Here is a 25,473-nt window from a genome sequence, read left to right as displayed (position 1 = left end):
TATATGTATACTATGGTGTTGCTCCACCTACATGGTTGGGTGCAAGCTAACACTGAGAGGAATTCTGTGATTCAGTATCAGTCCCCTTATTTGCATAAAACAGAGTGCTAATTATTAGTTACCACATGCACACTGAGCCTTCCCCCTTAGCAACCACTATTCCCTGGTATTGTTGTCTTATTCATGCTATTGACTATCATGACAAAATGCTAATTTGGTTTTAAAAGCTTATTTCCAACTTTTTTTTTCTTATTTTTGGGCTAATCTCATTTGCGCACCAAATCAGCCCAAAAAAAAAAAATAAATAAAAGTTATTTTTTATAATTTTGCAACTATTTCTCATGCCAATGGCCATATATCTGGCCAGTGGCATGCCTAGTACTTTGAGTACTTGCTTTCTTAAGAGCTGTCATGCCTCCATTTTGTAATTTACAGAAATATATTGAGTTAGTAACCAAATTCATTTCTGCAGATTACTCTGTTCAAGCACAGATGCCTGCCTGCTTCCTGGATCACTAATTCACCTCATTTGCATGATTTTCACCAGCAAATGGGGTAATTAGCAAATAGCAGTGTTGTCCATGCAGGAATAATGTAGGAGCACTCGTGCATGTCCAGGGAGCTTGTTCCTGGATCGCTCGTTGGTCATAATGCCTGCAGCAGCTCATAGACTATTCATGCACTCCGTGCAGAGCTTGCTGAATCCTGGGGTCAGTGTCATTGCAGACTTATTTATAATCTGCCATTCTTTCTGGGCTGTTCAATCAATGACAGTATCAGCAGAGAGGATGCACAGGCCAAATACTCTACTCTGGATGATGCCATTGGCATCATTAGAAGGTTAAATGATTCCTGGTTACTGAAGGCAGATACTGCATCTTCCTTTTGTTTATTTACCATCTGTCTGACAGATTGGTCTTTCCTGGGGATGATGATTGATGGGCAGTTTATCCTGGACACTGCCATGCCTATGGGGTGTTCAGATGCTTGCTCCACATTTGAAAAATTTAGCTTAGTGTTACATTGACCTTAGCAACAGAGGGTGTGAGAGCAGTTGGTGCTGCAGTACTTCAATGATTTCCTATTCATCAGTATATGGAGGGCAGAGGGAGATTCAGCTTTGAATGCATGGAGCTTGTGGTTCCCATGTTAGAAGAGAACTCAGAAGGCATTCTAATATCTTTGCATTTCCTAGGGTTAGAAATTGACATTATACTCTCTATGTTCAGGCTTTCCCTAGATAAGGTTCAAAAATTGAAGGAGGCTATTCAACAATATTTATACTTCAAAAAGGTTAGAATTTCATGAGTCATAGAATTGTTGGGCCTACTTAATTTTGCTTGCAGGGCAATTGCTCTGGGTAGGCCATTCTTCAAGAATGTAGCTCATTTGCTAAAGAGGGGATGACAACATCACATTGTAAGTGTGACTAAAAAAGGTTAAGGAAGGCTTGTCCATTTGGAAATATTGTTTTTGGTCAATACAATGGGATTTGTTTGTCAGGAGGATTGCATGCCATCCACGGAAATTCATTTGTTCCCTGATGCAGTGGGTGCTTTGGACAGCACAGATGATTTTCCTCTCCATGGCTATCCTCGTGGGGTGTTTTTTGGGTGGCATTAGTGGCTAGGGGTGACTTCTTAGGTGAGAGAAATGTGGTTATCCATTGTGACAATTTGGCTGTAGTTCATGTTTTGAACAAGAGCATGTACAGGTCTCCTAGGGTTCAGTTCTTACTCAGACAATTCAGATTATAGAGTTTGAAGATTAATATTTCACTTAGGACTCTTCACATTCTGGGCGAGATTAATGTTTTAGCAGATTGCATGTCTCACTTTCAGCTCAAGAAATGTAGACATCTCACCCCAGAGGTGTGCATAGATCCCATGGTGCCTCTGTACCCCATTTGGATAACTGGCAAGGAGTAGTGGCTCACTTGATCTCACAGTCCTAGGCGACTAGTGCCAAGATGGTGCATGGTTCCTCTATTGCTTCATTTTATTAATTTTTGGAAGAGTGACCTTCAGCTTGCCAAGTATGGTCCCCCAACATTACTTGTCAATTTCTGGTTTCCTGGTGCATTCTGCAGAAGTAGTTGAAACCATACAAATTCATCTATCAGCCCTTGTTTTTTGGGCCAAAGCAGTTAGGTTACTCAATTTCAACAAACACTGTCTGGTTGCTAGATTGGTCATTATTCAAGCGAAGACCTTCAGCAGAGCTACTGACCATTACAGGCCCATTGAGCAACAGTTCTTATGGGTCATTATTCAGGGAATTCATACAATCATATATATACATTATACAATCTATGTTATGCTAACAACCTGGATGCAGTGGGGGCTTTTTTTTTTTTTGGGGGGGGGGTGTTGCTTAATCTGAAGTGGGAGGATGTGGATGTTTTTCATGATTCCATATCTGTTTGGCTGCACACGTCTAAGACAGATCAGCTGTCATGTGGTTGCTTGATTAATTTATGGTCCTGTTCCCCTCCTTTGTTGTGTTCTGTTCAGTGGGAAAAGAACCTTTTTAATTTATTTGCCCCATTTCAGTGGTGTTACAGGAATGTAACCAAACCTCTTAACCTCACAGAGCAAGAAATCTGGACAGAACCTTAAGGAAAAGTGGGACAAAGGTCCAAAAGTAGGGAAAATTTTTAAATATTGTTCTTACAAACTTAGAAAATGGATAGAATAACAGATTTTTCATTAGCATGAACATTTCTGAAGGGTATGAAGTATGAAACTCAAATGTCTGTCATTATTTTTTAACTTTAATCTTTAATAATTTGTCAATAATTTGCCAGAAAACCACAAATTTATGAAAAACAGACCAAAAATATGAAGCAAAAGCCTGGACATTCTGTGAAAATCTGTACAGTTGAGAGGTATGAGTCACAATAGGCTGATTAGACCCAGTATGTTTAGTTCCACCTTACATAATGCTCTCCAGGTCCAAAGCATTTCTAGTCTGGGCATCTCCCCACATTCTTTTCATAGTTGGGGAGACTCAGACTTAGCTAAAGAAAGGCAGTTCATTGCAATAATTAAGAGGGATAAGCATTAGTCTTCTGATGCCTTTTTGAGCTATATTAGGAAATTGGTATTCCTCTTTTATTTTTCAAGTGTATTCTGCGTTGTCGCCTCACAGTTAGACGTTGCCCGTTCGATTCTCAGAGCGTCTTCTGTGTGGCGACATGTGTGAACGGGCGTTCCTTCATTGAAGGTTGTGCATTAGGCCCAGCAAGCCAGCACATAAAACTCTACTGCCAATCATTAGCGGACCGGAGCTCCGCTGTGGTGACCCCTAACCGGGAAAAGCCGAAAGACACAAACAAACAAATTCTGAGTGGTGTTGCTTGGTTATTACTACCATTTCCTGGGCAGCCAAGAAAGCAGCTATTTATCCCAAGGGGTCTAGTTAGCCCAGATGGAGTACATTTGTCAGAAGTGGGGTTTTAGATCTGCTCAGTTTGTGATTTCACTTTGGGTTCAGTATATTTTGAGAGTTGGTTGAGTTTTGTGTTTTTCCCTTTAAAAAAAGAGAGAATTTTTTTGTCTCTGTCTTAGTTCTGGAGTTCTCATAAAAGGAAGGAAGAAGCTGCACCTGGTAGGCTGATGGGAGGTGGTATTTATTCCTCCCCACTTGTTTTTCCCCTGCTTTCCTGGGCCAAATGGGCTTTATTGGTGTAATATCAGAGTATGAGCAGGTGTTAAAGCTGTACTTGATGGGGGTGGGGGGGGGGCAGATGGCTAGCAGGTTTTTCATGGACAAATTCTCTGGAGTGAATAGATGTCTTTATGTTAGCTGGTCTGAGGCTGTTTTTATTGTGTCATTATTTACTGTCATTGCATACTCAATTTCTTTACATTTGCTCCAGTAGGCTGCATTTGATAAAGAAAGTCGCAATGGCAAGACTGTGCTTTGGTCTTATTTCAGGGAATCTAGAACAAACAGAAGCCAAATAAGCTTGTGTAAGATGCAAGCTTAAATAAAATAGTTAGGTCGATAGTCTATATAAAAAAAATCAGAGTAAAATTCACTGATAATTAGTGCTGATTGTTTTGAGAGTTTTTCTGTTTACATGATTGATTAAGGATAAGGCCAAGGATGTAGTCACGCATAGTCTTCGTACACATTTGAGAATTTTTTTTCTAAACATATCTCAGAAACATTATCAGATAATGAGGCAGACAATATTTATGACTTTTTAAATTCATGTCTTTTGCAGACTTGTAATGAACTTACCTAGTGATAGGTTTGAAGAATTAAATAAATGAACAGCAGCAGATTTTATGGCATGCATTTTGTGCAACATTAGCATACACACACACACACACACACACACACACACACACACACACACACACACACAAAGACACACACACACATATATATTGATCCCTATCAGATTATCGAAGTTTCAAAACTTCGAAATTCATATGGCCGAGACCACATAATCGAAGTTTTGAAACTTTGGATATTTTGAATGGAGATCGCCGTACAGAGTGGAATGGGAAATTTACCATTTTCCTCACTGTAGTACAATCTCGGATTTGATATATTTAATTAGCAGGGGATGTGGGGGGTGCAGGGGGGGCTTGCCCCCCCCCCCGAAAAAATATTAAGAAAAATGTTTTTATTTATATTTTTATTTATTTATTTTATTTTCAAAGTTTCCAAACTTCGATCATATGGTCTTGGCCATATGCATTTCAAAGTCTTGAAACTTTCATAATCTGATAGGGATCCATATAGTTATAGTTATATTCCTTTACATTGTCAATGAATTTTCATGAAAATGAAATGCATCATGAAACTAAAGCAGCAATGTCTTTCATTGAAGCACAAGAACAACCAAATAGGATGATCTCAAATTAAACAAATACATTTCATATCTGATTGTATAAGAAAAACAGAAACTTTGGTTTTATGTGTGGGGCTTCACCCTTCATGCCCTCTGATGTAGCAGCTCTTCAACAATACCATCAGAAGTTAACTACATTAACTCCACTGTCATCAGACTGCAAAGAAAGAGGATGACTCCAGAAATTAAATTACAGTTGAACTAATTTAATTCCACTGTAATATAAATCAACCACTATAACCTTTGATGAAATTTACCACAAATTGTGTCATGCAATGAAAGCATGCTGTGACCTAATCAATTGCAACCATATACATATATATAAATATATATATATATATATATATATATATATATATATATATATGTATATATATATATATATATATGTGTGTGTGTGTGTGTGTGTGTGTGTGCATTTATAGTTCTACTTTCAAATCTCGAAATACTGAAATGTCGAATTTCAGAGTCTTGAGATTAAAATGCCTTAAGTCCATACTTTGAAAATCCACTATACCAAACCTCTACATGCCGAATACTGCTAATTCAGATGTCGTAATACAATAAATTGGTCTATGTCTCTTTAACAGGATGTACATAGCACCCAATCATACATGGCTGATGCAACGTTTCCTTCACCGGGAACTAAAGGAGTTATATACAAAACAAGTGTCTCCCAGAAAGGAATGGAAGTTCTCATTATGAAAGGATATGTATTCCACTTAGAATGCACACTAAAGCAGAAAAAATATTGGTGCTGCAAATGGAAAGCACCAAGTAAATGTAAAGGAAGGGCTGTAACAGTAACTTTAACTTCTAGTGAGCAACTAGTAAATTCAGTCCCACATTGTCATACCAGGGATCCATCTAAGATTGAAAGGTAAACGTTGTGTGGTGAGTTAAAGCAAAGGGCTGAAATATCTTGGGAAACACCCTGCCTCTTAGTAGATGATGCCCTACCATCCACCTCCATAGATTTCATTCCCAGTTTACCATCATGGAAAGCATTATTGCCGCAGGTGGGCAGAGTGCGGTGAAAGGATACCAGGTTAATATCTATGCCAAATCTAACTTTGCAGGGTGTTAATGTTAGCCTTTCCCCAATTAAAAACAGTCTGTTCATAGAGAATCTTGTGATAGATGCTGCAACCAATAACACCGGAATAGTACTTACTATGTTAAATAACCTATATGACCTCAGCAGAGCTACAATCTGGCTCATGGATGGGACCTTTTTCTATAAATGTATTATTTGCCATTGGTTGTACAGTATTCATGATTTTCTAAAGTACAGAGGGTACAGCAAGCAAGTGCCTCTACAGTATTGTTTGATGTCCAAGATGTACCTTAAGGCATATCATTTTATGTGACACTGTGTATTTCATCTGTTATCTCAACACGGCTTTGAAACCTCTTTGAAATATTTGTTGTGTGATTTCAACATTGCTGCAATAAAGAATATAAGTGCAAATATTAATGGAGCAGTGTTGAAGGGATGTTTGTTTCATTTTGGCCAGAATATCTGGCAAAAGGTGGAGCAATTAGGGTTTGCAGCACTGTATAATGCAAACATGTCCTTTCAATTGTCAGTGAAGTCTTTAGTTGCACTGGCTTTCCTACCAGAGGAGGAAGTCACACCTGTGTTCCACTCGCTGTGGGAAATGTTCCCACTAGAGGGCAGGGAGCTGGAAAAATATATTTTTCTGATTGGTATGTGCTAGGCAAAGTTGGAAAATTTAGCACAAGAACATCCTACAGTAGATTCCCTTCCTTGTTCCCTGTCTTATTTTTGAAAGTGTCCAACCTTAATGCTTTAGTCCTCCGTCATACCCAGAACACAGTGGAGGCTTGGCACTGCAGATTGAAGTGCCTGTTAGGTGCCAGGGCAACAGAACTAACTGCTATCAGGACTAGACTTGCAAGAGAACAGGATAGAGTAGAGGAGCTGAGGGCATGTAGAGCTAGTGGTTGTCTGCTATCACTCATGAAGAGACATGTTGTTAGAAGACATGGCCGGTTTGAGCAAATACGTAAGAATAAAGGGTCATATTCCAACACAGAATTCCTAAAGGTGATTGCAAGAGTTTTAAAAATGTGAGGAGACTGTTACTGGACATGCCCATGAATGGTGCTTATCTTTTTGTCTACTGCATGTGAATTTCTGTATAGTTAGCATGTACTGAAGGACTGGAGGTTCACTACTGCACAAGCTGGTTCCACAAGTGGTGAAGGGATTAAAAACAAAACAAAAAGTTGCATAATGAAAATTCTAAAGTTTGAATTTTCAGTAAAGTGACTTTCAAGATTCTAATATCACAAAATTATGGATTTATGCCATTTTAGTGTCAAGATAGTAAAATTCAACATTTCAGTATTTTGAGATTTGAAAGTAGAACTACATATATATATATATATATATATATATATATATATATATATATATATATATATATATATATACATACATGCATACATATGGATTCACTTTATAATCTCAAAATACTGCAATATCGAATTTCAGCATCTCGAGACTATAAAGCCGAAAACTCACAAACCCGAAAACAAAGACCGCGAAATTCAAAACCACGAACGTAAACAAAACACTTCATCATACATACAAACACAAATACACCTACCTCTCAACACTACAAAAAAGCAAAACAACACACATGAACACAACAAACCAAACACAAACACCTACCCTTCCAATAAGCAGGGGGGCAAGCCCCTCTGCACCCCTCAATGTGGGGTGCTGCATACACCACACCCCCACTACTTATATACACTAACTCTGAGGCCACACTAAAAATTGAAAGTCAGAAAACCCACCACCACAAATTCTACACCCCCCTTGCACAAAAACGCATCACATACATACAAACACCACCACTCTCAATACTGACACACTCACACTCTTACCTACCTACCCTAACCCACGCCTAACACTCCCCAGCACACTGACATACACAAAAACCCTCCTCAAAACCCTTAAAAAACATAACACTTAACTAAAGTGCCATCAGTACTGCAGGTTCAACATTTCTGGGTTCGCTATACTGCAGTTTCATGCAACTGCAGTTTCGGCAACTTGGTCTCCAAAGGGAACCCATATATATATGTATATCTATATATATATATATATATATATATATATATATAGAGAGAGAGAGAGAGAGAGAGAGAGAGAGAGAGACATGTTAAATGCAAGGTTGTTTCAGGCCAGCAGTGCATGACTTTCAGTATAAGATGCAGTTTTATGTCTATACTTTTGAATGAGAAGGAGCAATGTATCAAAGCAGAAAACCTAGTGTGGTATCCCCTGAGTACTTGCAAAGGCTGTCCATTGATTGCATTTTTTGTTGTTTTCTTATGTAATGCTGTGGCTGACTGACTGGAAGTAGCATGGAAATATGGATACCTCCAGGCTCAGTGGCAAAATACAGCTTAATTTGACAAACTAGATGCTTTTTTCACAGTTTTACAACTGCATAGTTGCGATGTAGCTGTTGGTTCACCATGCATTCAGCATCAAACAGATCAGCTATGGACATGCGGCAAGTACATATTGTGCTATACTTTTTTGTTTATAACAATAGAGTAAGACTAACCTTATTTTCATTTTTGAGGAGAGATTGTTGCAAAAAGGAATCTTAAGAGTAGTCTGTAGAATGAATATGTTTCTTTCTCTTTAATATATATATATATATATATATATATATATATATTTTCATTTTTTTATTTTTAACTTGATGCCCAGGTTAATTTTATTTTTTTTAATGATTTAACCTTTTTTTGTCTGAATTAGTCCCACTAGGCTAGTATCCTCTTTTTAGGGTGGACCCAAGGTGCTAGTTATGCAACTAGGGGAATTTGGCCAAGGCACCTGGGACCTTCCCCAACTCATTAAGAGAGGGTTTATGCCATTCCTAGCACAGTGTCAGCTGGAAGATCAGCACTTGAGGAGATCCAAGGTGGCAGATAGCACAGATGTGAATCCCAGTGCAGTGTTTAAGGCTCTATAAGATTCTGAGAAGCTATTTCAGCAAAACTTGTTGAGTGGAAAGGAATTTTCATGAGGTAAAATTATGGACAAAATCCAGTTGGAGGAACTGAAAGTCATTTTGAAGGAAGACTGCCAGAAAAAGGAAATTATATGCTGATACTGCAAAGGAAACAGCATGGAAAATTATATGAGGAAAGGAAATATCTACAATAAAAGGAAATTTGTGGTGAGAATTCAGAACAAAGAATAAAAAGAAATAGACAGGTATGACATTTGGGATATTTTAATGGTCCTATTGGGAGCAAAGGCGCATGAATTAAGACTTTTAATCTTATTCATAAAGAGACATTTTGTGACATTATTTTGCAACTGGTTCTGTTCTGGCAAGTTTTTTTTTTTTTTTTGGGGGGGGGAGTATGAAAAAAAAATAGAACTGTAATCCATGGAATTCTTATGTGGTTAAAGCATTTCACAGAGAAACAAAAAAGAAAATACATGTTAAATTTCAAACTGAAGCTCAAAAAGAGACTTTAGAGAGAAATTTAAACAATTGTATAAAGAAATTATGGACATTAGCAATGTATATGATAACAGAGGATTATGGTCTTATGGATGGTAGTGAAAATGGAGAAAGAAAAAAGTTCATATCCGACATCATGTGGAAAAGGAGATCATTTAATAAGTAACTGTCATAAGAGGAAATGTTATATTTGTGAGGAAACAGGTCATGATGCAAAAAAGTGTGAAATAAAATGTAATAAATGTAACAAAATTGCACATTTATGGATGGATTGCAATCCAGAGAATATGATAAAGAATAAGAAAACAAAAGTGTGAAGGAAGCCTTGCTTATCAGGAAGCCTCTCAATCTGGCTTTACAAGCCGCCCATTGGATATCTATTGGTATATGTGAATACTGAAGATTAAAGCTTAACAAAAAGAAGGAGCTTAACTTAACCCAAAAACTTTCCACATTAGAAAAGAAACAGAGACTGAACCCAGATCCTGGATTATTTAAACTGATAAATGACACCCAAAAAGACCTACTGCAGATGCATCAACAGAATTTCTCTCTGCAAGAACAAAAACTTATTGCAACCTACTCTGAGTGGGCACAAATTCCATCTAAAACCCTTGCTAGAATAATAAAAATAAGTCAATATTCCCCCAGAATTTCGATGTTACAATATCAGAATAAAATCTATAAATCTGACTCGGAAATATTACAGCTATTTCATACTCTTTGCTCTGATGTTTATAGCAAAAAGGTTGATAAAACAGTTAATACTCACATGTTAAATTTTCTGAATTCTATTAATTTCCCCTCTCTGAATGAGAATCAAAAATCTTTGCTGTCGGCTCCGTTAGAACTTCAAGAGATACAAGAGGTCATTAGCAATCTTAAATTAGGCAAATCACCAGGCCCTGATGGGTTTACCACCAATTTCTTTTAAAGTTTTTAACTCAACAATTTCTCCTATACTTTTAAAGGTATTCAACTTCATTATAAAAAATGAGATTTTGGACTTACATTGGAATACCTCAAAAACTATTCTGATTTTAAAAAATAAGCAAGATAAAACAGATCCTCATAACTACAAGCCCATTTCATTAATAAATGTTGACATAAAGATCTTATCTGGTATTCTGGCCAACAGACTTAAAAACATTATGCCCTTTGTAATCTCTTCCGATCAGGCAGGCTTTAGGAGTCATAGACACACTTGGGATAATACCCTTACCCTGGATTCTTTGATGCAATTTACAAAAAAAGACAGAAATCCGATTTATGCCTTAACATTAGATGCATCAAAGGCTTTTGACAGGGTAAATTGGGATTTTATGTTCCTAACATTAACTCACTTTAGTATACCCAAAGTTTTTTCTGATATGATTAAGGTACTTTATGAAAACACTTCCACTTATTTATATGTAAATAAAAACATATCTAACCCAATTAAGATTACAAATGGAACCAGACAAGGGTGCCCTCTATCTTCTTTTCTTTTTAATATCTTCATTGAACCCCTTTTTCTATATTTAGCTCAGAATACTCATCACTCGATCCCTAAAATTCTACACACTAACATATTATTTTCTGCTTTTGCTGACGACCTTAATTTATACTTTCAAAATCCAAACACAGATTTGGGCAAAATCATGGAAACCATTGACAAATTTTCTAAGGCTTCATATTATCAGGTTAACCATAAGAAATCACACATTTTTCCTATTAATCCTGTAAACCATAAAACTAATTACTTTTCTGATTCGCCCTTTAAAACAACTTTCAATCTTAATTACCTGGGCATACATTTTGAACACAATCAAGCATCTATGCTTCAGAATAACTTTCTAAAAACATGGTCCAAAATTATCCAGGATCTCCAAAGATGGAAACTCATGAATTTGTCTCTTCTATCAAAAGCTGTAATAGTAAAAATTAATGTTCTGCCCAGACTCCTTTACCAATTTAACGCCTCAAACCTTATTATATCAAATACCCTATTTTCCAAGATAAATATAGAACTAGCCAAATTTATTTGGTTTCCTAAGTCAGTTAGGATATGTTATTCTAAACTAACACCCTAAGATTAAGGGAGGCCTAAACTTGCCAAACTTTCATCTTTATTATATGATTATTTGTGCAAACAGAATTTTAACTATTTCAAAACTAAACCCAGATACTTATAACTCCTTCCCCTCATGGATGAAAATATGGCACCAACACGTTCTCACCAATAAAATTAATCCTAAAGCTCTCCCTTTTCTTCCTTTACCTATTATTAATAAATATAAATTATCCAGTACTCTAAAACATAAAGTTAGAGTATTTCATAATTTGATTAAATTTATCAACTTAGAAGAAACTCTCCCTTTTCTTCAACCTCCCCACCTCAACCCAAATTTCAAAATCAATAAATTGATGATCAATCTCTCTGAATTTCCTCTTATTAAAGATATCACAGCATGGGACATTTTTAAATACAAAGACAAATCATTGTCCGAATTACGACTGATTCTTAAAGTCAATAATAAGTACACGATTATTTTACGTCAATTAAGAGAACTAATTTCATCAAAATTTACAAATCCTTCAGCCAGTCTTCAAGATATTTCCAGACTTTGTGAGGTCATATCTACTATCTCAAGTTCTGAGAAAATGCTTTCCAAATCTTATGACCTCATAAACACCATAATACATAATTTGGCCTACCTCTTCTCTCCTTACTGGGATAACCAAGGTATTCTGTTTACAAAAGAAAAAAAATTATCTGCCATAAAAACTACCTTTGAACTATCCCCATTTAAAAAACTCATATACACGCAATTGATGATCACTAACAACTCCTACTATACGCCCTCTATGCTTAATAAATTTGACTCCAAAATCTCCTCCTCTTGTACTTCCTGTTCCTTCCCAAAAGTGGACCTATTACATATATTTTGGTTTTGCAAACACACCCACAAACTTTGGTGTTCCTTAAAAGTTCGTTTGGAGAAAATGGGATATCATAAATCCATCCTCTCTTGGGAAACAGCGATTCTTCACATATTTAACATGAAGTTACCCAAGTTAAAACAGCATGTTCTAATTATTCTTTGCTCCCTCACCAAACTATATATTACTAAGAACTGGTTGGATTGCACTAAATTGTGTTGGAATGGATTTAAGGAGTTGGCTTTGAAATATATTTCAGCGCATAAGTTCATCATAAAAGGGCCTAGGAAAAAAGCTTATTTTAGAAAAGTCTGGAGTTGTCTATTTGACTTAATTCTATGTGATTAATTCAATTTTTTCTTCTTGGTTTATACCTGGACATATGGCATCTACCCCACTCTATGATGTACTTGGGGATCCACTGTCATCTCTTATAACTCCAATTAGTTCTTCCAACCCTCTTCTCTATATGATAGCATTTTAGTTTTTAGTTTGTAAATATTGTACATAATTAGTGTTTTTTTTTTTAATTAGATTTAGAATATGTATATTATTGTCTCTTTTTTGCTTTGTTTTATTCATTCACCCATTTATACAATGTTTTTATTCATAAACTGTGTAATTGTTCTCTATTTTCCCTCCTCTTTGTATTGTTGTGATATTATGTTATAAACAAAATAAAAAGTTATTTGAGAAAAAAAGAAAACAAAAGTGTGGTCAGTATACAAACAGAAGAACTGTTCCAATAAAAGATAAAGAGGAAGTAATGAAGCAAGATTAGGTTAAAAATAAAGATAGGGGTACAGAGAAAAATGAAATACAAGATAACATGGAAGAAGGTTCTGAAATAAGTGATAAGGAAGATATATATTAGTTAATAGTGAAAGACTGAAAAACATTTATTGGCAGAAGTGTAAGTGACAGATAAAGAAAGTTTAAAGGAATAAGTCTAAAAAAGAAAAAAAGGAAATGAATAATACAAATTAAGTAAATACTTCATATTCACATAATTTCTGATAAGCTAGATCATAGACATAATGACTTCTTTAGAGCATTTTCAGTAAATTTAAATAGTATCAAAATATAAGAAGAAAAAAGGCATCCTAAATTGGTGAAGTAAGTGTGATTTTGATGTAATAATATTGGAATATGTAAAATTTTTGATACAAGAAGAGAGATTATAAAAACTCTTGAAACACAATGTGGAACTCAAAACAAGCCAAGAAAATGCAAAACAAATACACTGAAATCCACAAAGGCAAGGTTCCGGAAAGATTATCTAAATGGCACATGACTTTTTGTAACCAATCACTATGTAAAAATTAATTGATATTTCCTCAAAAGTGTGCTTATTAAATTGTACCTTAAAGGGCCACTATGTTAAAAATGTTTAAACATTAAACATTAAAAATATGTAATTTTTACCTATAAAAATTACAAACTTGAATATACACACATTTGAGGGAACACCCACTAATTTTTACATAATGATTGGTTATAATGAGTTATTTGACATTTAGATAACCTTTTTAAATTGTTTTCTAAGTCCTTTCTGTTTTTTTTGATGAAGTTCTTAGTTTAGTATTAAAGAAAAAAAAAAGATCTAAAAAAATGCATCTGGTGTCATACACCTTGCCATGGTGGATGTTGGTGGATTTATTAAGAAGAGAGATTACAATCAAAAAACTTTTGGGAAGAGACAATATAGTACCTAGGAAAGGAACTATTTTCAGGGATAGTTCTACTTTGTAGATAGTCAGTGAAAATATTGAACATAACTTTGTCAATGATGGGAAGATCAACTGTTGTAGACCTGAGATGACATAATCAAGTATATACAATTATGGTATTGTATGCCTATGTTACAAGTAAAGAAAGGGAAATTTATTTCATAAAATTCTGGATTATGTAGCAATTAATATGAATACAATATTAATGACAGATTGTAATTGTGATTTGAGAAGAAGACAAAAGAAGAGAGGAAATGTTAAGAAAATTTTTGACGGTATAAAATTTGTCAATTTATGGATTTGGAATAACAATTTGTAAGACATATAGTAAAGGTATATATAAGATGGAACGAGATTATTTATTATATCACAAGGTTTAAATATAGCTAAGAGACAATTGTAACATGCTTTTTAGATCACTCAGCCATATGGATAGAAATACAGGAGAAGAAAGTATATACCAGATTAGAAAAAGGTATAAAAAGAATAAATGAGAAATTATGGGATGAAAATGGAAATAAGTATGTGATTATGGAGAGATCTCATTTCCAATAGAGTGTGTTATAAAACTAATCTGAGTGGTGGTTAAGTTTGAAAGAAAAATATAAAAAAGATGTTTTTTATAATGGCAGTCAGATGTAAGAAATGTGGAAAAAGCAAATTATAAAACAATGTGTATGGATGCTTGAAGGAATTTGGAAAGGAACAATGGAGAACATTACTCATGTGACAGAATACAGCAGTTATGAAAAGAATAAAACAAAATTAAAGAATTCTTATTTAAGCAAAGTTATTACACGGTAAAAGAGAACAGGCATCAGCATATTTGAGTAACATAGTTAAAGAGAATTCTAATATAATGAGAGAAATGAAGCAAGATAGAGGACGGGTAAAAAGATCCCAGGAATTAATTATGAATATTGTAATAAATTATGTAAAGAAAATGTTTCAAGATAGAAAAGGATTAAAAAAAAAACAAAAACAAAAGAAAAAGAATGGCTTGTTAAAACCTTGACAGAAGAAAAATAAATCGATAAAATAAATAAAGAAATGGAAAATAAGATTTCCTTATATGAATTAAAGTTCTCAGCAAGTTAATTTACATTTGGTTTTAGGATCAGATGGAAAAAGGATACAAATTTTAAAAGACTTTTATGAACTAGTAAAAAAACACACTTCTTAAATGTCATGAATGAGTGGTTAAATAAAGGTCTTATGTCTAAAGATTTATGTAGTGGTATACAAAGCATTTTATGGAAAAGGGAAAATAAAAATAAAACTGAAAATTGAGACATGTTATCGAACAATGCAGACTATAAGATTTTAAGAAAATAATTCAGAAGAGAATGGAAAGCAAAATGAACAATATTATGGAAGATAGTCCCCGGGATTCAAGAAGCTTGGTGCAAGGACGATTTTATTCTTGTGCCAAGCGTCCTCACTACAGATAGTGCAGCAGCACCATATGAATATGTATGATGGCACGCGGCCGCACCCTTGACATGCACAGGAAAAGTGTGCGATTGCACGGGGCATGTACAAGTGCTCTACGAAGGTGTAAACATGCCCCGACAGTTGCAAAACCTACTATGTCTACTAGTAGAGCCTGCCCCTAATAGTAAGTCAGTAATTCAGTGTCTGTGGATACCAAAATGTATGCTAAGCATACAAGAGTTTCCATGAACAGTGAAATAAAATTGAAGTAGTAAACACACAAGCATGTAGTGGAATGTTGAGCCCTGTCCCTAGAACTTTCACAATTAGATTCACTGTGTCACTATTATACATTTGAATTGCTGCAATATCGAAGGTGTAAGCAAAGCGCAGTGTGTTTGTGCGTCGCTGCCCTCCGCCGAGCGTAGCTTACGCATCAAATTCATTCAAATAGAGAAAAACATGCGGAATCAATGTAAATGTCAATAGTGTAGTGTCTGCCTAATGAACAGGCATTCACTGTTCGAGCCCAACAATAGCACATATCATTTTCCATGTGGAATGAATGTCGTTTTGCTGTAAAACTGACATAAGAGTATCACATGAGATATTTAACTTAAATATCATTCAAGCAAAGTGGCACTGTCATAATGAATAAGGCACTGGTAAGCAGTTGTAAGCACAAATAAGCAGCAGTAAACACATATAAGTACCAGTAAGCAAGTCTGAGTGCGCTTGACGGGTCTAAGCAGTGCCCAGCATAGGAAATGTATATAAGAATGTATATCTATATATATATATATATATATATATATATATATATATATATATATATATGAAGAAAGAACGAGGTAACAATAAAGCAAACAAAAGGAATGAGAAAGGAATCAACAGCAACCTCAGTATTATATAGCGCTGTCAGCGTATGCCATATCAAGCTGAGCAAGAGTGAGCAAAGCACTGCTACTCACACCACAGGCAGATTATTTCCAGTGGGAGTAACATTGTTGATCTGCTAAGTCTACTTTACAAACAGAGAGTAGTCCCTGGTGGGACTACCCAAAAATTGATAGGCTATTTGGCCATCCGACCATTACACAAGCAAGGGCAGGTATGTTCAAGGACTAAATGGTGGGATAGCCTTAGAATACATGGGTTGGGACAACATACGTGTAGGGCCCCTAACGCTCTGGAGAGGGCAATGTGTGGAGGTGTGTCATGGCTGTGATAACAATTGGACAATGGATGGTATGCGTATATGTTGAACTCGGGTGAGGTGGAGGAACTATGGGTATGAAATTATAGAGCCAGGCGTGCCAGGGTTGGATGGGCTGGTTCTAACTGGACCGCCCCGTGGAGGTCAGCGAGTTCGTTATAAGTATATATGCATGCACACATGCAGACATAAATATGTAGAAGTACATTCTCTGTAACACATTCATTCCATTTGCAAACATAAATAACATGAATGTGCCCTTACAAACCTCAACAGTAGATAGAATAATAGGTTGTGCATAAGAGGGAAGGGACGAAACTGCTAAAATGCAAAATGTGCCCACAGAGTGGCACATGGCAACAGTCATTACACTCCATAAAGGAGGTGCAACCACTGACTCCAGGAATTACCACCCCATCAGCCTGATGAGCCTCGTCTGCAAGACAATGGAGCGCATCATCATGGAACTCATAAACAATGACACTGGTAACCTACAAACCCTAGAGTCCACCCAGTTTGGGTTTGTAAAGGGAAGGTCATGTCTCCTAAATCCGGTTTACTTATTCAAAATGGTCACTAAAGCAATAGATGAGGGAAAGGTGGTTCACACAGCATACCTTGATCTTGCAAAGGCCTTCGATACCATTCCCCACTCGGGAATTATAGACAAACTCACCTACCTAAATATAAATCCCTGTGTTACAAGATGGGTCGCTAACTGGCTCATGGATAGAACCCATTCAGTGAGAATAGGAAATGCTAGATCAGACTCCAAACCTGTGACTAGTGGTGTACCACAGGGCTCAGTCTTGGGGCCCCTCCTGTTCTGTATCTAGTTCTCTGAGGTACAAGCAAACATGGAGGGAGTATGGCCTCACAAAGTTCGGAGATGACTGCAAACTGAGTGCCATAATCGAGACTCCTACTGATGTTGATATCCTTCAAGAGGGTCTTACGGATACAGATACATGGTGCCAAAACCATGGCCTCAAACTAAATGTCAAAAAGTGCATTGTTATCCCCTTTAGGAAAAAGCAGAACCTATGACCTGCAACATAAGTGGCAGCCCACTTATTACAGAGAGTGTGATAAGAGACCTAACGACTCAGGTAGGTAGTAACCTCTCCTTCAACAACCACATTGCCAAAGTGGCTAGAAAATCCTTCTACATGGCCCACCTTAGCACAAAGGGGTTTGCATCTAGGAGTAAGGAAGTTATTGTCTCCCTTTACTCATCACTCATTAGACCCATTATTGAATATAATGCCCGTTCAAGATGTACCTAACAAGACATCTGTGACAACTTGAGAGGCCACAAAAGTACTTCACAAAGAGGATAACAGGCCTAAAACTGATGACCTATGCCATGAGTCTAAAAAAACTCAGTCTGTACTCGGTCGCATACCGGCTATTCAGAGGTGATCTCTGCCTGACATACAAGGCTATGTCAAACCCAAAATTGCTAGAAATGCTCCACCTAAGGAAAACCCAATCCACCAGAGCTACACGCTCAAGGGACATAAACCTAACATCATCAATAAACAGGACATGTTGGAGGGACAGATTCGTGTCCCAAAGACTCTCCTTGCTCTGGAATAAGGTCCCCATATATGTGAGGCAGAGCTCCTTGTTGGCACTCTTCAAGAGAAATCTTGATGAGTGGATGGGAAACAGGAAATTCACCCAGGGAATCACTTCTGCGGCCCCACTCGACAGGGGCGCAGGTAACTAAACCACTTGGGAGGGAGGCGATAGCACAACATTTTTGGCTAGGCTTAATTATGCCCCAGGGCCAATAGCCTAGTACCTACCTATAAACCTATGAACCTATACTATCCTGACATCATACAGGTGGGATGGATTACTGTTAACTTCTTGTGCCTATGTTGTGTAGGGTCCTTGGTATGGGACTTGCAAATGTTGGTATTGCATTGCAAGGCAGATCTGTTTGGCTGTGGGGGAGAGGGCGATATCAATAATTACAAGAGGTACTTAGCTTGGGCCCCCTCACCCTCATTAATGGTGCCTTTTGTCATATATGTATTTGTTGTGTTCTCTTTTATATCTATAGATTTATATCTGTATATACATACATATATATATATATATATATAATATATATATATATATATTTATATATATATATATATATATATATATATACACACATATATATATATATATATATATATATATATATATATATATATATATATATATATATATATATATATATATATATATATATATATACACATATATATATGTTATATATATATATATATATATATATATATATATATATATATATATATATATATATATATCTATACAGACACACACATATATATATATCTATATATATATATATATATATATATATATATATATATATATATATATATATATATATATATATATATATATATATACATATATATATATATATATATATATATATACATACATATATAGGTAGACATATAGATATGCTCTAGAGAGAAGAGGAATGAAAGTCATCAGGACTAAGACAGAATATATGTGTGTGAATTAGAGGGAGGATAGAGGAATGGTGAGGATGCAAGGAGTAGAGGTGATGAAGGTGGATGAGTTTAAATACTTGGGATCAATAGTTCAGAGTAATGATGAGTGTGGAAGAGAGGTGAAGAAGAGAGTGCAGGCAAGATGGAGTGGGTGGAGAAGAGTGTCAGGAGTGATTTGTGACAGACGAGTACCAGTAACAGTGAATGGAAAGGTCTACAAGAGGGTAGTGAGACCAGCTATGTTATATGGGTTGGAGACAGTGGCATTGACAAAAAGGCAGGAATTAGAGCTGGATGTGGCAGAGCTAAACATATTAAGATTTGCACTGGGTGTGACGAGGGTGGACAGGATTAGGAATAAGTATATTAGAGGGTCAGCCCAGGTTGTAAGGTTTGGAGTCAAAGCCAGAGAGGCAAGATTATGTTGGTTTGGACATGTGCTGAGGAGGGATGATGAGTATATTGGGAAAAAGATGCTAAGGATGAAGCTACCAGGTAACAGGAAAAGAAGAAGGCCTAGGATAACGTTTATGGATGTGGTGTGACAGAGCAAGATGCAGAGGACAGGAAGAAATGGAAACAGATGATCCACACATACACACACATACATCTACATGTATAAATACATTTTCTGTACTGTTGAATGACTGTGCTGGATGATATGTTTGTGAAAACATCAAGGTTATGAGCATCTGACGTGGCTTAGTGGTAAATCTCTCTTGCTAGGGTGTGCAGTGTCCTGGGCCAGGCCTTGTAAAGGCTGTTTATTTTGTTGCTGGGCAGAACAAGAGCCGCTGGATACAGAGTGGTTAAGGAACTTTTAAGCAGTTGTAAGTGGGTTTGTGCGGATTTGCACAAAGGTAAGCACTGCTAACTTCTGGCTACAGTTTCTTATATCTCAGTTAGCTTCTAAATTGCTTAACCTGTATAGGCATTGCTTACCCCCTTGCAAACAGGCTTAAACACGCTTACTGTTGCTTAAAAGTGCTTACTCCAGGTTACCTCATGCTAATTTCTTTAAAAGAAAAAAAAAAGGGTTGATAGAAAAGTGGTGAAAAAGGGGTACAAAGAGGGAAAGACAGTAGGGAAAATAGCTAGGGATGTGCAGGACGGGTGTAGGGAAGGTCCGTAGCTGCCCATTTCTTCTACTGCAACAGCTGTGCATATACACTGATTTGGAGGTAGATTTGGACACTCATACCCCTGAGAAAGGGGTGAGGACAATAATAATATGTTTTGAAGCCAGTTAGACCAGATTACATGTGTCCAGTGGACATGTGTACAAAATGGACAGCTATGTATGGGGCGAGATTTTTTTTGGGAACAGATTGCCCTTTTTTTTTTTTTTTTTTTTAAGGTGAGAGTGGGATGTTGGGGAGGGATAGTAGGTATATTTGAGAAGGTAGGTTGTTTAGGGTAATAGACAAGACAGACAAGACAGCATACAGGGGTGGTATATGACACATGTGGGGGGTAAACACCTTGGATGGGGAGGGGTGTTTGGAAGTCGGAAGCCCATGAGCCCCTTAGGGGAAACAGTGGGACTGAGGTCCCCACCCATGGACAGTCATCACTGTACCTTCTCGACCCCAAAGGCAGCTGTGCTCAGTGCTGGGTAGGAGGGGCAGGCTGACCCTCTAGATACATCACCAAGCCCCCAAGCTGGCATAGCAGATCACCAAACTCCCTGCGAAGCTTGCTACACACCAGACCCCGGCTTTAACAATGGGTGGCAGTATCCTATCCACGCCTGCTCCCATGGGGGAGTGAGCCCATCCCCTGAGGTGGTTCCACCTGAAGATGATGCAGGACCAGCAGATGAGGAGGTCTCGAGGTGGGCCCCAGATGTGCTGGTGCCCAGTGCCATGGCCAGATGAGGTGGGAGACGTAGGTCTGCTGGGACCGGCCTTCCCAAACGTGCTATGGTGTTTCAATTTTAAAACATATGTGGGTTAGTAATAGTCAACACATTCCTGGATTTGGTATAACAGCATGCATCGATATTTCCATTAACCCAAAACACCAGATATGGAACAGTTGCATAGCAAACAGAACACATGCATATATGGAACCACAGTGGTCATTACAGCAGCATGCAGGTACATTGATGGCAGCATGCCACCAATGTGGGAGTATTTCAACATGGCACATGCATAGAAACAAATTTCCATATTTATCAAACAATAGGACATATTTTCCAACAGTAGATTTAAATGTACACATACCAATTGAGTTGTGTATTTAGTTTATTTTTGCAGATATGGTGGGGGGAGAGAAATATGTCAATTAACAACTTGTATATCACTGTAGTTCTCATTACTTTCTTAGTCAGTGCTGTGATCTGTACCTTACAGGTATTATTACACTACTCTATGGCCTTAGTTTGGACAGTGGTATGGATGTAGACAACTATATACATGAACTGTGTTTTACCTGCAGTATACACCTCTTACCTGGTATACCTGTGGAGGTATTGTTTGTGAACACTACCTGACTGTTTTATGCATATTTCCAGATTCCAGGTTGATGTTATGCGCATACCTCTCCATCTCTTATTGCTCACACTCTGAGCACGTCTTGACAACATGCAGGTGAAACTGGGGCATATTTTGACTATTGCCCTCATAAACCTTTGGTGAGTTGCTACAATGACAGGTTTGTTTTCATAGACATTTTTCCAATATTTACAGGCCTGACAGTCAGTTATATGACATTAAATGCAGACTAAATGTCAGAGATTATCATACTGATATGCCAGGGGGACAGGGTAACAGCCAGCAGATATGGGCCAATTTGGACATTCTTGACAGATCTGTACAGTTGAGGTGTATGATTCTGCATACAGCTTACTACCACTCCCAGAATTTGAACCATGGGTGTGTCTGCTAAAAATAAAGCAGTGTACATCACAGTTGAGTGTGCTATATAGATATTGCTGTGTAACATTTCTCTGAATTCTGTCTATAAGTCTCCTGTGGTTTTACAATCTGACCTTGTAATTACAACACTCTTATACAGGGTTTCATACACAGTTTTATTATGTAGCACTGTGTGGATAACAGTGATGAGTAATACCTTATTAGTCAGAGATACTGCAACACTAGCACTGCCATACAGTACCAAACTAAACAGTACCAGTCCAAGATTTCAATATTTTGTTTCTAGGCACAGTTTTCATATCTGACAGACCTGAGGGGGGAATTTTTGTTAACACTACCTGAATGTTGCCACACATATTACCAGATGCCACATTATTATTATGCTCATACGTCTTACTCTGTTACTGCACACACTCTGGTCATAGCTTCACAACATGGGGGTGGAGTTGCGACATACTTTGCTTATTACTCTCATAACACTTTGGTGAGTTGCTAGAGTGACAGGTTTATTCTTATAGATATATTTCTGACAGTTATGATGTCTGGCAATCAGTTGTATGTCATTTCCTGCCTAAACTTCTGGGATCTTCCCACTGATTTGCCAGGGGGACAGGGTGACATGCAGGGGACTTATGCCAATTATCTGTACTTTCTGACAATATCTGTACAGTTGTGGGGTATGATTCTGCAAACAGCTTACTAACACTCCCATGATTCAAACCATGGCTGTGTGTGCTAAAAATACAACACTTTACATCTCAGTTGAGTGCATTATTTGGATTATGCTGTCTATCTTTTCACTATTTTCTGTTTAATTCTCCCTCAGTTGTACAATATGACCTTGTGATTACAACAGTCGTATACAGACATTCCTACACATTTGTATTTATGTAGCACAGTGTGGGTAACAGTGCTTAATACAACAGTACTATTAAGAGATTGCAATACTACATTACCATATGATACCAGAGAAAACACAAGCAGTCCAGGAGTTAGACCTTTATTGCCAGGCTGTTAACCTTTTATTTACATGCAACCTATATGAGACTCTTCCTGCCACATTGTCTGGTTTATTCAGTACATGCCATACACAATGCAGGTTTTATACTGGCAATTAACTTTCTACTACTTTTAGATTTATTTCTTATGACAGTACATGCAAGATTATTACTAACTTGCCTTGCGATGCAGTCTCTGCAGCCTACAGGCATTGGCTTCCCAATTCACAGCCCACTCATCTGCCACTATCAAAGACATAAGAGGAATATTTAGCCAAACCTATCCATAATATACATGAGCTGGCAATTATTAAACAGGTAGTAGAATGATACTTACACACGGCTGGGACATTACCCATCTACCTAGCCCCTTGGATCCACTGATCCAAGAGCTCCCACTTTCTCCGTTTCAGGTTGGCATAGTGATGCCTCACCTGCTTGCCAGTTCAAGGGATGCCAGTGGCAGTGATGAGGTCATGGGTGAGGTGGTCCCAGGCTTCTGCTTTATATTGGGAACCCTGGTACTGTCCCTGTAGCAGTCTCTGGTCATGGTATTTAACAAGGAGTCCTGCCATGGCTTTGGACTCCTGGATGCCCCAGCACTGAGCCCGGGAGCATGATCCTTCACCCACACCAGCCATAATGCTTACAGGAGGAAGCTGCAACCAGTTATGAGATGCTTTCCTGCCTGTGGGGTTTAAATAGGGACAATTTCCCACACTTTGTTGTGATTGAATGGTTTTGAAAATGCTAAGCTATGGGCAAATATTTTTACCTAAAGTTGGCATTGCTTAAAGGGGTATACCAATGGGCAAACTGATTTAACTGACCTACACATTGCTTACACCTAGTAAGCAGGGGTGTGCAGTGCTTAGTGTTGCTTAATTTTAATTTTGCACACTGTTTGCTGTTTGGCATTGATTTATCATTCATTACATGTTATGTATTTGTTTTGTAGCCATGATTCATGTGTACGTACACTGTATGGGCTCCTTGTGTTTACTGGGGGATTTTAACACTTAATTACAAAGACACCTCACATCTGGACTTAATGCAGTACTCCAGTTCACATATTTATGTTATGTAGTAGGTTATACAACATAAAACTGTATATAGATTCCTTTCACAAGTAAATTTTGATTTTGCTATAGTGAGGATCTGTTTGGGGATACCTCAGTCTTACAGAATGCTGTGATGCCTTACTGGTTAACTGCAGTAACTGTAGTGTACAGGGTCCTGGGTTCAAGACTTGCTAGGGCTGTTTATTTTGTTGCTGGGGAGAACAGCGGCTGTTGGATACAGAGTGATTAAAACACTTAAGCAGTTGTAAGCCAGTTTGCACGATGGTAAGCAATGCTAACTTCTGGTTAAATATGCTTACAGAGAGTTAGCTTCAATATTGCTTATCCTGTGTGTGCATTGCTTACCCCCGCGCAAATGAGCTTAAACCTGCTTAGTACTGCTTAAAAATGATTACTCCCACTTACTCCCTCACTAATTTAGACAGAAATGTAACATTGCTCTTGGAAAAGTGGTGGATGTGGACACTCTATGGATTTATCATTCATTATACATTATACCTTCAATTCGTATCCCTGATTCATGTGAACATATACTGTATGGGGCACTTGTGTTTATCTGTGGATTTTACAATATTATTACAATGACACCTCACATAAGCATTTAATGCAGTACTCCAGTTCACAAATATATGTTATTTAGTAGGTTATATGGCAAAAAAATGTTCATAAAGTGATTTCACATGGAAAATAGAATTTATTACAATGAGAATTGAATCAGGAATGACTGCTCGCAAGGTGAACACTCTGACCACTACACTATTACAGTAATGCTTCATTTGTATGTATCTTGCTATATATCTTCTTGTGCCATTTAAGCTACAGTATGCATAGCTAAGCAATGGGCAAACCCGCACACCCATGGTTAAATTTAATCTGTTTGATAAAAACATTTTCTACTGCTATTTTCTCTTGGAAGGGACAGGTTTCACTTATTGCTGTGGATTCCTGCATGCATCTGTACATTTGGAAGATATCCTAGCAACCCCCATACCTCTCAACCTCTCCAGGCACACTATCTGGACAAAGCTTGACAATTTGTGGCACAACTACGGAAATATTTTCATTATGGCTCTTATAAACTTGAGACAGTTGCTAGGGTAACAGGATTTGTTTTAATATACATTTTATCATGGATTTGAAGTTGGACACTGCAATATATGCATTATTTACCGACTTCAATCCTGAGATCATCCCACTGATTTGCAAGGACAATTGGGGTGTTGTATGGCCATGAGATGTGGATATTCTGTGATGATTTGTACAGTTGGGAGGTATGCAG

Source organism: Protopterus annectens, chromosome 6.part0 (genome assembly GCF_019279795.1).
Source record: "Protopterus annectens isolate FY-2018-M chromosome 6.part0, PAN1.0, whole genome shotgun sequence".
In the NCBI taxonomy this organism is placed as follows: Eukaryota; Metazoa; Chordata; order Ceratodontiformes; family Protopteridae; genus Protopterus; species Protopterus annectens.
Note: the sequence above shows the minus strand (reverse complement) of the source record.